Source organism: Chiloscyllium punctatum, chromosome 21 (genome assembly GCF_047496795.1).
Source record: "Chiloscyllium punctatum isolate Juve2018m chromosome 21, sChiPun1.3, whole genome shotgun sequence".
Classification (NCBI taxonomy): Eukaryota; Metazoa; Chordata; class Chondrichthyes; order Orectolobiformes; family Hemiscylliidae; genus Chiloscyllium; species Chiloscyllium punctatum.
The window spans coordinates 47,048,617-47,063,331 of NC_092759.1; positions in this window are offsets into that span (position 1 = coordinate 47,048,617).

Consider the following 14,715-nt stretch of genomic DNA (forward strand, 5'->3'; position numbering starts at 1 on the left):
GGGAATGTAGTGACAAATGTGCTGCTGAATACCAAGTGTTTATATTGTTTCTTACTGGTGACGGTCATTGTCTGACATTTGTGTGACGCGAAGGTTACTTGCCACTTGTCAGCTCATGTCTGGAGATTGTCCAGATCTTGTTGCATTTCGGCATGGACTGCTTCAGTATCTGAGCATTTGTTAATGGTGCAGAACATTGTGCAGTCATCATCGAATATCCACATTCTGACCATATGATGGAAAGAAGGTCATTGATGAAGCCACTGAAGATGTTTGGACCTAGGTTTCATCCAGAGGGCCACTGAAGATGTTACCTAGAATGGTGATGAAATGTCTGTAAATGAACATTCCAGTTCATGGAGCAAACCTGCATCAACATTATCCTGAGGGACTACTGCAGAGATGTTCTGGAACTGAGCTGACTGACCTCCAATAACAATGATCGTTTTCCTATCTGTGAGTTATGACTCCAATAACAAGTGTTGGCCCGCGATACCCTTTTTGCTGGGGTTTCCTGATGCCACATTTGAAAGAATGCAGCCTTGATGTCAAGGGCTGGAATTCAGTTCCTTTTTCTCTGTTTGAACCAAGGCTATGATTAGGTCAGGAGCTGAGTGTCTCTGGCAAAACCCAAAAGGGGCGTCACTGAGCAGGTTATTGCTGGGCAGGTGCTGCTTGATAACACGATTGATGACAACTTCCATCACTTTACTGATGATGGAGAGTAGACTGATGAGGCGGTATTGGGACGGGTCTAATTTGTCCTGCGTTTTATGTACAGAACATACTTGAACAGTTTTTTTTCCCATTGTTGGTTTGAAACTGTACTGGAACAGCTTGCCTAGGGAAGCGGGAAGTTCTGGAGGACAAGTCTTCAGGACTATTGCCGGCAGGTTATCAGGGGTTATAGCCTTTGCACTACCCAGTACCTTCAATCGTGTCTTGACATCAGTCAATCGAATTTGCTGAAGACTGCTATCTGTAATGATGGGGACCACGGGAGAAGGCCGAAATGGACAATTCACTCGACACTTCTGACTGAAGATTTCTGGGAAAGCTTCAGCCTTACCTTTTGCACTGATGTGCTGGGCTCTTCCACCATTGCGGATGGGAATATTTGTGGAGACTCAAGTGAGTTGTTTAATCATCCAACACCATCCATGATCGGACTCGGAGGACTGCAGAGGTTAAACCTGATGCATTCGTTGTGGGATAGCTCAGTTCTGTCTGTCCCTTGCTGCTTATGTAATTTGGCACGTAAGTATTTCATGCCATTACCTTACCTCTAACACCACGGGACCTTATTATACTCAGTCATTTCCTGTTTGACACCTTGTCAAAGGCCTTCTTGAAATCCAGGTGGATAACATCCATTGGCTGTGCTTGGTCAAGCCTGCCTATTTCCTCTTCAATGAATTCCAACAGATTTGTCAGTGATGACCTTCCCTTGATGAAGAGATTTTGTCCCATTTTACCTAACACTTCCAAGTATTCAGAAATCTCATCCTTCACAATGGATTCCAGGATCATACCCAAGACTGAAGTTAAGCTATTAATTGTGGATATTTTTTGTCTTTTTCCTCACTCCCTTGTTACAATGGGGTGTCACGTTAGAAGGTGTCCAGTGCTCTGTGATCGTTCCTTACTCTAGTGATTCTTGAAAGATCACCACTGTCCCCCCACACCTTCTGCAGCTATCTTCCTTATACCTCTGGGATGTAGTCCATCCGGTCCAGCAAAATCAACCACCTGCTGGTCATTCAGTTTTTTCTAGCACGCTCTCCATGGTGGTGGCCAGCATACTCAGCTCTGGCCCCTCACTGTCTTGAATGTTAAGGTATTACTCGTATCTTCCACCGTGACCAAATTTTTCAGTTCCTCGGCCTATTCTTGTTCACCACTACTACCTCTCCAGTATCATTTTCCAGCAGTTCAATGTCTACTTTTGCATCTCTTTTGTACTTTATATATTGAAAGAAGCTCTTACAGACTTCCTTTATGCTAGTGGCTAGATTACCTCCATATTTAATAATCTCCCTCCTTATTTTATTTTGTTTGCTCTCCGTTTTGTCTTTGTAAGCTTCCCAATCCTCTGGTTTCCCAAACAACCACTCGCTACATTATATGCGTTCTCATTTGCTTCTATGCTGTCCCTGACATCCCTAGTCAGCTATGGTTGCCTTATCCTCTCTCTATCATGCCTCTTTTTCCTCAAGATAAATGTCTGGTGCATCCTGAATTACTCCAAAAATCTCCTGTCATTGCTTGTCCACGTTCTTTCCTTCTGGGCCCGTATCCCAGTTAATTGTACCAGCTCCTTTCTCATGCCTCTGTAATTGCCTTTATTCAGCTGTAATACCATTACCTCTGATTCTAACTTCTCCACCTGAAATTGCAGAGTAAGTTCAATCATATTATGATCACTGCCTCCTCTGATTTCTTTTATCCAAAGCTCCCCTCATCTAGTCTGCCTGTTCAAGCTGCTACAAAAAGCCATCTCATAGACATTCCACAAATTCCTTTTCCTACAAACCACTATCAAACTGAATTCCCAGTCCACCTGCATAATGAACTCCCACATGATCACTGGAACGTTGCCTTTCCTACAGATCTTTCTATCTCCTGTGTATCTTGCACCCCACCTCCTGACTACTGTTTGGCGGCCTGTATATAACTGCAACAGCATTTTTTCAGCTTTTTGATTCCCCAGTTCTACCGACAAAGATTCTACACCATCTGAGATTATTTTATTTCTTCTAATTGATTCAATTCCATTTCTTACGAATGAGACAAATCTGTCTCTCTCCCACATTCCTATCATTTCGACAGGATGAATACCCTTGAATATTCAGCTCCCACTCCTGATCCTCTTTCAGTGATATCACTGTGATGCCCTCTACGTCATATATGCTAATTTGTGTATGTGTCACAAGCTTATTTATATTATTTCTTCATTGCATTCCGATATAACAGTTCAGTTCTGTATTTACCGTCCTCTTCTCATTGTCATTTGCTTGTCCAGCCATTGGTACCTACACGAACCCTAGCCACTGACTCATTCCGCTCCCACTCCAAGTTCGTCTGCACCCCAGATGACATATCCCAAAAGCAAGCACCAGGTAGGCAGCACAACCTTCAGGACTCTCAATCCTGGTCACAGAGAATATTCAAAGTTTGTGAGAAGATTTGTAGCTCGTGTGTTCGTTGTTGAGGTTCTGTTCGCTGAGTTGGGAATTTGTGTTGCAGACGGTTCGTCCCCTGTCTAGGTGACATCCTCAGTGCTTGGAAGCCTCATGTGAAGCGCTTCTGTGATCGTTCCTCCGGCATTTATAGTGGTTTGAATCTGCCGCTTCCGGTTGTCAGTTCCAGCTGTCCATTGCAATGGCTGGTATATTGGGTCCAGGTCGATGTGCTGATTGATTGAATCTTTGGATGAGATTTTTCATGCACAGACTGGTGTGCGTATGGAAACAACTGTGGGAGGAAGTGATGGACACAGGTCCCATTCCAATCTTTAAAAGGCATCTGGATGGGTATGTAAATCGGAGGGGTATGAAAGATATAGGCCAAGTGCTGGCAAATGGGACTAGATTAGGTTGGGTAACCTGGTCGGCATGAACGAGTTGGACTGAAGGATCTGTTTCCATGCTGTACATCTCTCTGACTGTATAACATTCTGACTGAATGACATAACGTAGGGTCAGATGGCACAAAATCAGTGTGGGTCGAATAGTGTATCCCGAAAGGTTGAATAAAGACACATAGATGGCGTTATGTTCAGGATTCCAAAACGTAGTCAGGGGCTGCGGCACAATATACACCAGGAGATAGAAAAGATGCATAGAAAAGGCAAAGTACAGTAGTCATGGGAGATTTCAATAGACGGGGGGACTGAGAAAATCAGATTGGTAGTGGTTTTCAAGAAAACTAATTTGTGGTGCATCTTCGATCGGGCTTTTTGGAGCAGCTTGTCGTGGAGCCCACTTATGAATAGGCAATACTGTGTTTAGTGTTGTGCAATGAGGCAGACTATTTAAGAGAACTTAAAGTGAAGGAACACGGAGGAAGCAGTAATCACAATATGATTGAATTTATTCTGCAATTTGAGAGGGAGAAGATAGAATCAGAGGTAATGGTATCGTTGGTGTTCCTAGTAAGTCATTCTCTTTGTCTATAAAACCGGGTTGAACTGTGTTTCTGCTCATGTTAGGTAAATTTTGGAAAAGGGGAAATCAGTGTCTTCACTTCCAATCAAAAATTCCTTTCCTGATAAATTCTACAAAGCAAATTGCTATTTATAACTTGCTCACTGATATGCGAGAAGGAATCAGACTGTTGTGAAACTCCATAATCCTTCTAGCCCTGAACAGATCTACATTTCCATATCCTCCCACTCACCAATCCTGCCCAGTCCCACCATTATGATGTACCGGTATAATCGTCAGCCTCAGTACAACTTCTGAATATACTTCTTTATTTGTGCCACTAGGAAATTTGGATTCATCTGTTTCAAGTCCCTTCTAACCACATGTCCATGCGAAACGAATTGTACTTGAGATGTTTAACTTGTTCTCTCCACAGAATCTGTCAGGCAGGAGGATAGTGCGTGGTGCTCAAGTCATTGACTCTTCATGTCGAGGCACAGAATAATGATGTGTTGATGTCTCATGAAGCAAGTTGATGGAATTTAAAAGAAACCATCATTATTTGTAATAAACAGAAGCCCATCTGCTTGTGTCATGTCCTTTCGAGAAGGCAATGAGTTATCCTTCCTTGGTCACGTCTCCGTGTAACTGCAAACACACAGCAATGTGGTTTACTCTTTACTGTCCAATGGAGCAGCTGAACCAGCCACTCAGTTCAAGATGGGGATAACATCCTGGTCTGACCAGGGCTTCATATGCCTCGTGAAAAAGAAGAAAATGAAAGATAACTCCCTCCTACTTCCTGTTTCACATATTGCTACTGCTCATTTCCATCAGGTAGGCGACTATTCCTTATTTTAGGTGTATTCCATCTCATTGAGTCTGTCACCAAGAGTGATGTCCATCTCGATCGGTACCTCTGATGCTGGTTTTATTGACTAAGACATACAGATGTAAGGAAGCTATAAATTTTGCATCAGTGGCAATATATAGAGAATGATGCTTTTTACGTCATGAGAAAGAAATGGAGACGGCGAAGTGAGGGAAAGTAATTAATGTGATCATCCCTGAGAGATTTGTTGAGGCAGTATTTGGGGCATTGTCCACATATTTTCTCTCCTTTATAAGGAACTCCTTACCACAGAGAGAGTTCAAAGGAGTTCCACCAAACTAATCCCTGGGATGATGGTACCATGAGGAGTGAGTGAAGATTAATCTGTCGCACTGTGAGAGAATAAGATGGGATTGCGTTGGAAGTTCAGGGGGATGGACAATCACACATGATGTTCTCAACAGACACTGATACAGTGATAGATCCCACTGCCTTCTTTTTCTACTAACTTTATTAAATTCTAGATACTTTTAGTACCTCTGAAAGAATTCCCCCAACCACCCCCACTCCCCCTGTCAATGAGAGAGCAGAAAATCCAGACTTTGAATGAAAACTCCACATATTAATGCAGTGCATTTGTTGAGTGATCCTGCACTGAATGTCATGTTATTCATAATCCCAACATAAGCCACAATACCTTCAATCTAAAACAGTTACGTATTCCCACCAGCTTCTGATCCCCACGGAGAACATGGGTCTGCCTTTTCAGAGATGGAAGATGTCTCCTTGAGACTTGACAGAAAACATCTCGCTTCCCTCCTCACTGCCAGCAAACCACGTTAAAGTAGCAATTGTTCCACAGACAATGGAGCCACGATAAACATCAAGATCCACTCCTGTGATTTGTCATGTTGGAGCATCAGTGACATCCTCCTGTTCCTCTATAAGCCTTTGCGAGGCTGAATGGCCTCTTCCTGGTCCCGTGGAACAGTTTCGAGAGACCGTTTTGGCTCCACCTGTTCCTGTTTAACAGTTCGATGTGCTGACCAGACCCCTCCTCTTCCTATGTAACTGGCAGGAGTATTGAATGTATTTCCACTCTTCCTGTTCAGTAGATTTGATGGGCTGAATGCTAGCTCATATTCATGTGTAACCAGCTTGAGATGGTGAATGAGCTCCTCTTTTAACTATGGAAATGTGCAATGTCTGGCCCTGCTATTACATAAATCTTACCAACACTTTAACAGCACAAACTGGAATGCTGTCCGGGCCTTGCTGCACATGGACACAGACTGCTTCAGGAGCTGAGGGGGGAAAATATTCTGAACATTGTGTGATCTTCAGTGATCATCCCCGTTTCTGATGTATTGATGGGGAAGGACATTTATGACGCAGCTGAAGATGATTTTGTCGAGGAAGTTACCCTGAGGATTTCGTGTAGGGATGTCCCGGGACTGAAAGGATTGATGTCAACAACCATGAGCATCTTCCTCTGTGCGATGGCTGACCCCCAGTGGAGAGATTGTGGCTGATTCCTATTAAATTTAATTTAGTCAATGTTTCCTGATACCATCCTGAGTCAACTCCTGCTTTGATATCAGGGTCTTTCACTCTTACATGAGCTGCTGTGTTCACTCTTTTGAACGTACAAATAGGTTGTTGTGTATGTTTGGGGCGTGTAACCTTCTCACAGAGGATAGTGAATGTCAGAAATTATCTGGTCAAGAGAGTTCGGGGAGCTATATCACTGAAAGTATTTACAGATGAGTTAGGTGGGTTTTTGACCTGCCATGGAATTGAGGGATGTGAAAAATTGGGAAATACAGCAGAGTTGATAACAACAGTGGTTCATCCATAATCTTATACAATGGCACAGAAGGCCTGACCATCCGAATTACCATCCGATCCTGTTCCTTATGCTCTCATATTCTGTAATTATGAAGTTAATGGTTGTAATTTTCCTGAACATTCCGTTATTGGATGTTGCAGTTACAGAGAGCAAAGCATTTTATGAGTCATCTCAGGGTGAGGTCTGGGGACTGTATTCACAGTGAATCTGGATCTGCACCATGACCAACAAATGAAGCACAAGTTGCAGAGAGGAGACACTATTAATAGACCAGAGGCGTCTTTTGAGCCCGGCCTGGGTTTTGAATTAACATTTTTCAACCCACGCCAAATTTGTGTGACAATTGTGAGGGACAGAAGGAGATCCTGTATTACTGTGGACCAGGTATTTCGAGCAATTGGCCTCTGTCTACACCTGTGCAGGAGCTGTGAGGGGCTGAATGGAATATAGGAACATCGGACTGAGGAGCAGGAGTGGGCCATTCGACACTTTGTCTTTGTTCTGCCATACACTAAGATCATAGATGATCTGATTGTGGTCTCAGCAGGACTTCTTCTGCACGTGCACCATTTTCCTACATTCACTTGTCTATCAAATATTTAACAGACACAACTTTGAATAGATGTAAACATCCAGGCATCACAAACGTCTGGGGAAGGGAACTCCCACTTGAACAGCCCTTTTAGAATTTGCCATTCGTAGTCCAATTAATATTGCAGGTCAGTGTTTCATTTTGCTGTCACACTGCTCCACTTTTTACAACAAATTTCAAAGTTTAGTGATATGGCTAATTATACAAATGTCAGCCTGGCTCATCTTCTAGAATAATGTGAAACACACACACACAGATCTTAAGACAAACAGAAAAATGAAAGCTTTCCAGAGTTTAATAACAGTTGAAATCATAACAAATGGATAGATGATAGACTGTCCCAAATGTTATTCGGTCCTATGAAGTCATTAGTTTAGATTCCTTACAGTGTGGGAACAGGCCTTTCAGCTCAACAAGTCCACACTGACCCTCCCAAGATTAACTGATCCAGTCCCATTTCCCTCTGGCTAATGCACCGAACACTATGGGCAATTTAGCATGGCTAATTCACATGACCTGCACATTTTTGGACCAGTGGGAATAAACCGGAGCACCCGGAGGAAATCCACACAGACACGGGGAGAATACGCAAACTCCACACAGACAGTCGCCCGAGTTTGGAATCAAACCTAGGACCCTGGTGCTGGAAGGTAGCGGTGCTAACCATTGAGCCGCCGTGCTGCCCATTCTGCTCAGGCAAGCTACTTGTGATGTGATTTCTCCCCAGAATAGTTGGATTTAGCTGAATTCCCTATGCTTCAAACGGTAGAGAGATTCCAATGAACCTCTCATCAGGAATACTCCACGACTCATCAGGTAGAGGTGAGTCAGAGATTTACTGTTGCCAGTTGGAACAAAAGAAGATAGAGGGATCCGTCGGCTGCTGCTTCTCAGGCAGGGAACATTGTTCTCCCTCTCTGTGTTGAAACATGCAATCATGTCAACTGAACACCAAACTGGGCCGTGTGTGCTCGTCGTGTACATTCTCTGGAATGGCTCATAATGGACGATATGCAAATGCATCATTGCTGTTGTTATACGCAGTGCCTTTCATTTGCAAAAAGAAAATTCCTGCTTTATAATTTGATGATTTGTTGGTATGCATATGCTTAATTTTTTTAAAAATCGGCTGATGTTTTCATAATATCTGTGCTAAAGTCAATGCATTTTATTCTTAAAATTTATTCCATAGTTTTTGTCTCCCTGAGAAGAGAAAATGTGCATCCCACTGATTTTTCTCAAAATTGTGTATGCTTCTGAAGGATTTCTCATCTAAGACCAAAACTGATAATGTTTCAAAACAAAAGGCCTTCATTCCAGAAAAGTGTGAACAATACATAATTGATAAGCTTCTCGAACTTTTTTTAGGTTAAGGGATCAAAACTGCACATAATGTGCCAGATGTGGTCTTAGCAACGCCCTGTGCAGATGTAGACTCGAAAAATGTGATGCTGGAAAATCACAGCATGTCAGGCACACCCAACGAACAGGAGATTCGATGTTTCGGACATATTCCTGATGAAAGACTTATACCCGTGACGCCAATTGGCCTGCTCCTCGGACGCTGCCTGATTGGCTGTGCTTTTCCAGCCTCTCACTGTTCGACTCTGATCTCCAGCATCGGCACTCCTAACTTTTACCGGTACAGATGCAGTAAAACATTCCTCATTAAACCTGGTACTCTTTGCCAGAAACACAATCATTCCACTTAGCTTCCAAATCACTTACAGCAAGTGCAGACTAACTACATCCGATTCGTGTAGCAGGATCATGCATACCGTCTGTATCTCAGAATTCTGCAATCTCTCTCCACTTAAATTGTTTACCATTGTTTTATCCTTCCATCCAAAATAGACAACTCACATTATGCTATATCTGGTGAAGGTTTGCTCACCAATCTCCCTTTGCCTATATCACATTGATCACACACGACCTCCATTTGATGACATACTGGATGACCAGCTTGGTGTTTAAGCTAATTGGGCTTTGATATGTTCAGAACCTTCCTCCAGATCTTTGGTCCAGGTACTGATCGTTGATGATCCCATAGTGATCTCTGAGGCACTCCACCAGTTACAGATTTGTAATGTGAAAATAAGCATTTATCGCTACTCTCTATTTCCTGTTAGCAATAGTTTCCTGTGTAACAGCTCAGATGTGTACATGGCGTCCTGTGCAGTAAAATGTACTCAATGAGCGAAAATGATTAGTTCTATTTTCCTCTGTAACTTATTAAATAGGCAGAATATACTCCTCCAGTCTCATGGTAACGATAATGACTGGCTAAATGAGGTGCCCCCTATCTTTGTCACAGCTTCAACGGGTGGATGGAGGGCACAATACAAAGGGTAGTGGCAGCAATATTTCCCTGTAACAGCATCGAGGTGGATTGACGGAACAACATATTGGGTCGGGCCGGCAGAATATTTCTGTAACTGCATCAAAGGGTGGTTTGAGGAAACGACACATGTGGTAGGGGCAGCAGTATGTCTCTGCAACAGCATCGAGCGTGGATTATGAGAACAACACATGGTGTAAGGACAGTAGCATGTATCTGTAACAGACTCGACGGTGGATTGAGGGAACGATGCATGGGGTTGGGGCAGCAGTATATCTTTCTAACAGCCTCGAGGGTGGATTGAGGGAACGATGCATGGGGTAGGGGCAGCAGGATATCTCTGTAACAGTATCGAGCGTGGATTACGAGAACAACACATGACGTAGGGACAGCAGCATGTATCTGTAACAGCCTCGAGGGTGGATTGAGGGAACAACACATGGTGTAGGGGCAGCAGTTGTCCATTCGGCGCCACCAGTCAGAATGCTCCTGACTGATCCGATTGTGTTTGACCATCCGTCTCCTGTCTGTTCCTAATAAATAGTGACTCTCCTGTCCAGCAAAGATCAGTCGAGCTCAGCCTTGAATATCTTCAAAAAACGAGTCTTCACTGCTCCCTGAGGATGAGGACCCTACAGATAATACAACAATCAAGTGAAAGGGGCGACCTTATTTCAGTGTGGAACCTGTTATTTTAAACTGTGTTAACCTAACATGAAATCGCCACCTTTTTTGAAATACAAGGACATAATAATTCGGCATAGACATAAACCATTCAGCCCTCTAAACCGTCCAATAGGACCAATGACCCTTTTCAATCAAATATGTATTAAACTCATTCCCTGCTCCTGTCCCAGGAAGAGAATAACTGATAGCATGACACCACACGAGCATTAAAAATGCAGAATTAGGACTTTGGGCCCATCGACACTGATTGCTAGAGAGATTAGAGATTTCTCAACGTCATTCTCCTGACTATTTTTCGTAACTCTTGACATGCTTATTCATCAAAAACCTATCGATCTCTGTCTTATAAGCATTAGTGTTTGTGTCTCTGTGGGTCCGTATGTGCACTTGTGTGTGTTGTTCATGTGTCTGTGTGTCTGTGTTTTTATGTGCTGACATCGGGTCATCTGTGTATTAGCCTGTGCGTTTTACTTGTGCTTGTGTCTATTTGTGTGCGACTGTCTATGTCTCCGTATGCCAATACCTGTGTGCGGTTCTATCTCCGTGTTTGTACGGTGAGTGACAGTATATTAGAGCATTTACATATGTCTCTGAATAATTTTGTGTCTGTTTCGCTCTGCAATGAGATATTTGTTGTTTTGGGAGGGAGAAAATTGTGAGAACAGACAGAATGGTTAAAGTGCGAATTGCCCTTCACTGAACATTGTCTTTTACTCAGTTGGAGGGACATGGATGTCGATGAATCTCCATACGACAAGTCCCGGTCCTGTCTGGCTCATACCAGCGTCCTCCCCACATGGTTTGGCGGGGGGGGGGGGTAGAGGAGGCGGATAAGATATCGGGTACTCCACCATCTGGCTTGGCCCTTCCTCTCCTATTACGGACTGTTTCTGCGGGAATGGGAGAAAGGGGGGGGAGGGAGTGGTGGTGGGAGTGTGTGTCCCTGCTGTTAATGCTGGTGTAGGTGGAGGGGGAGGGGGAATGGTGAGGTGTTCGGAGGGAGTCAGGCAACAGTGTTGTATCCATGCAGTGTTATTAGTATTGGGAGTATAGTGGAGGGAGAGAGTGCGTGGGTGGGGTGGGGGGGCTGGTGGTGGTGCTAGGTGCTGAATTCAATCGTGAGAGTGGTAGTGCCTGAGCCTTATTTGGAGATAAGGTATGATCCTTGTTAGGGGGTAGGTGCTATAACAGGTAGTGAGTGTGAGGGCGCAGAGAGAGTACGGTGAAAGTTAACCTGGCAGAGTGGGGAGGATATTGATGCTTGTCCTGTGATGCTGGTCATTTCTTCAGATCATGTCAGCGTCGAGGTGACGCTCCCAGAATTGCTTGTTCACGTCTATCACTAATAACGCCACAGACCCAGTCCCTCAGATTCCACAGGATCAGTTTGGGTGGATCTTACAAATAGGAAGGAGAAGCAAGTATTAGTGTATTATTTGCTCTCGGGCAAATTCTGTGCATTATATGCTCTGGAAATTAGATATGCAAATATTGTATTATTTCATGATCTCAAATTGCATCTAAACTGCGTTAACTAAGTGACTGCCAATGTTGTGAAAAATAAATTCCATAAGCGTATAACAGGTTGATTGAAGAGTATGTTGCGACACAAATAAGAGAGCAGGTTATTTTGGATTTGGTGTTGTGTGGTCAGAAGGACTCATTAATAACCTTGCTCTGAGGACTAGAGAGTTTAATATACTGCATTTTACACGGCGCCTGCATACAATCTCGAATGTTTGAACACGGAGTGGTAGTCACGAAATGGTCGTTAGAATATTAGAATCATGGAGTCCTGCAGCTTGGATACAGGCCCTTTGGACCAAAGTGGTCCGTGCCGACCAAAATGTCCATCCATGCTAATTCCATTTCCCTGCCCTTGTCCCTTATTCTTCTAAATCTTTCCTATCTGCGTATTTGTCTAAAAGCCTTTTGAATGTTGTTAATGTACGTGCCTCAATCAAACTGCTGTCTGCTAATTCCATGTCTACCAACCTCTGCGTAAAAAGCTTGGTGCTCAGGATCCTTTTTATTCTTTCACCTCTAACCTGATGTCCTCTAGTCTTTGATTCCTAAAACTGGGGAAAAGAATGAGTGCATTCACCTTATTGACGCATCTCATGATCTTATACATTTCTATACGATTTCCCCTCAGTTTCTTCCATTTAAAGGAAAATGCCTCTCCAAACTCTCCCTACAACTCAGACCATTGAGTACTGGACACATCCTTGTAAATTTCTTCTGTCCTCTTTCCAATTTAATCACATCCTTCCTATGGCAAGTGAACAAAACCGAACACAATACTCCAAGTGCATGTCTCACCAGCGTCCTGTCCAACTGCAATATACCTCTCGAATGCCTATACGCAATGCCCTGACTAATGAAGTGTGCCAAAAGCCTTTTTCACTGCCCTGTCTACGTGCAACTACTTTCAGAGAACCACGGATCTGAACACGGATTTGCTGCATCAGTCGCAAAATGTAGAATCGGACGGGAATGGGTCTGGGTGGTTACTCTTCGGAGGGGCAGGATGGACTTGTTGGGCCCAAGGGCCTTTTCCATACTGTGGGCTTTTAATGATTCTGTGAAAGAAGAACACAAAGACTACATAAATCTACAATCTGTATTGCAAAGAAAACAAAATAAAAGCAGTGTCAAATGTGGAATTTTGTAATTGGGAGAGGAGAGGTTACTGTGGAGAACAGGGAAATGACGAAGAAAGCAGCCAGTTACTTTGCATCTGTCATCACAGAGGAAAATCGCTGAGAAATACTTAGTGATCACATGGAACTTGTGGAACTAAAGACATAAAGTCAATTCATATCAGTAACAAGGTAATAGTTGAAGGCTAGCATAGTAGTATTGTAGCTGAATTGAGCATTGCTAAGTCTGATGAGCCAGTTGTACTTCGTATCAAAATATTAGAAATAAATCAGCAATAGACGCATTAATTGTGGTGTCGATGACTGTTTTTTTTCCTGTACATTCTGCACAGGCTAGAAGTTTGTAAATGTATTCCAAGCATTGCAGATGAATGGGAGGGATTCAAGCAACTGCAAAGGGAAGAAGAGGTAGTGTGGAGAATTGCAGACCAATTAACTTGACATCTGTAGGGAAACTGATGGAATTTATTATATAGGGTCTGATATTGGATATTTCTTAATTAACAACAACATTGGAGAGAATCAAAATGCACTGACAGAGTCTGACAGAGTGTTCATATTTGACAAACTTCAGAACGATTTGAACGTGTTTATTGCAACACAGAAATGACATATTTCGATTTTCAGAAGGCTTTTTTTAATCAGAACTCATGCAGTGAATTCATAAATAAAGTAATGTAAATGGTAATTGGAGAAATATATCGAAGTGGAAAGTTATAGTCAGGTTCGCCTTCATTTAAATGAATCAGAATATAGTCGGAAGGTCATGTTGAAGCAGTTTCACAGCTTGATAATCAAATTGTACATAAAGTATTGAGTCCAGTGTTGGTGACCCACTCTGAGAAAGAATATACTGACCACGGAGGATGTGAGATGGACAGTCTCCAGATTAATCCCTCAGATGGTGAGATTGCCTGATGTGGAAACTCGGCCTGTGTTCTTTCGAGATTCAAAGAATGAGAGGTGATCATAGTGAAATTTAGACAAGTTACTAAACATATGACAAGGTGGAAATTACAGGATTTTTCTCTGGTTGTCTACTCTACATTTAAGGCAAATAATGCCAGGTAAAGGGTGGACCATTTCAGACTGCAATAAGAAGGCAATTCTTCATTTGAAGGGGACTGACCAGCATAGGGACATGGAAACCCGCTGGCAGGGCAAGATTAGGAAGAATCCCCAGATATTCGACTGGGATGTCAAGTGGAACAGAATAACCATGGAACAGGTAGGACTCATAAGTGACTTGCCAAGTTTCATCCAAATAAACTTAGTGGCAGGAGACAGAAGGTCTGCTGATAGAAGTCTGTTTGATTGACTGGAGACCAGTATCTAATCGTGTACCACAGGGATCAGTGCTGTGTCCCAAATTATTTGTGATTCGGAGATGCCAGTGTTGGACTTGCTTGGGCAAAGTTAAAAAAGTTACAAACACTAGATGATATTCCAACAGTTTATTTGGAGGCATGACATTTCGAAGAGCATAATCACGTGATGAAGAAGCAGCGCTGCGAAAGCTAGTGCGTCCGAATAAAAGTGTTGGATTATGAACTGATATTTTATGATTTTTAACCTTATTATTTATAATATTCATAAATGATGCAGCTAT